Source organism: Thunnus albacares, chromosome 19, assembly GCF_914725855.1.
Source record: "Thunnus albacares chromosome 19, fThuAlb1.1, whole genome shotgun sequence".
Taxonomy (NCBI): domain Eukaryota; kingdom Metazoa; phylum Chordata; class Actinopteri; order Scombriformes; family Scombridae; genus Thunnus; species Thunnus albacares.
In genome coordinates, this window is record NC_058124.1 from 1,650,973 (window position 1) to 1,651,321 (window position 349).

Here is a 349-nt window from a genome sequence, read left to right on the forward strand (position 1 = left end):
GTCAAAATATCCTTGTTATGTTCTTAGAGACAACCAAAATGCAGTCTGTGAAGATTCTCAGTCATCCAGGTCATAGTACTCGAACGAGGGTTGAATCGACGGTAAGTGGACTTGGTTGTAGACACTTGAAGACCTTTCGCCTCTCATCAAGGGGCTTCTTCAGTTTTAACTGGTGGGGAGTTCCAGGTATTTCACCCCTGTGGGGTCGATATAAAGGTCATTGATACCGCTTAGTTACCGTAGGTGCTCCTGACATAATACCTCTCCCACCTCTGCTCACGCCTAAACCGTGACAAGTGTATGTGTCATGTAGTAAAGTGGTTGTCATATAGTGGGTGTGTCGTGTAAA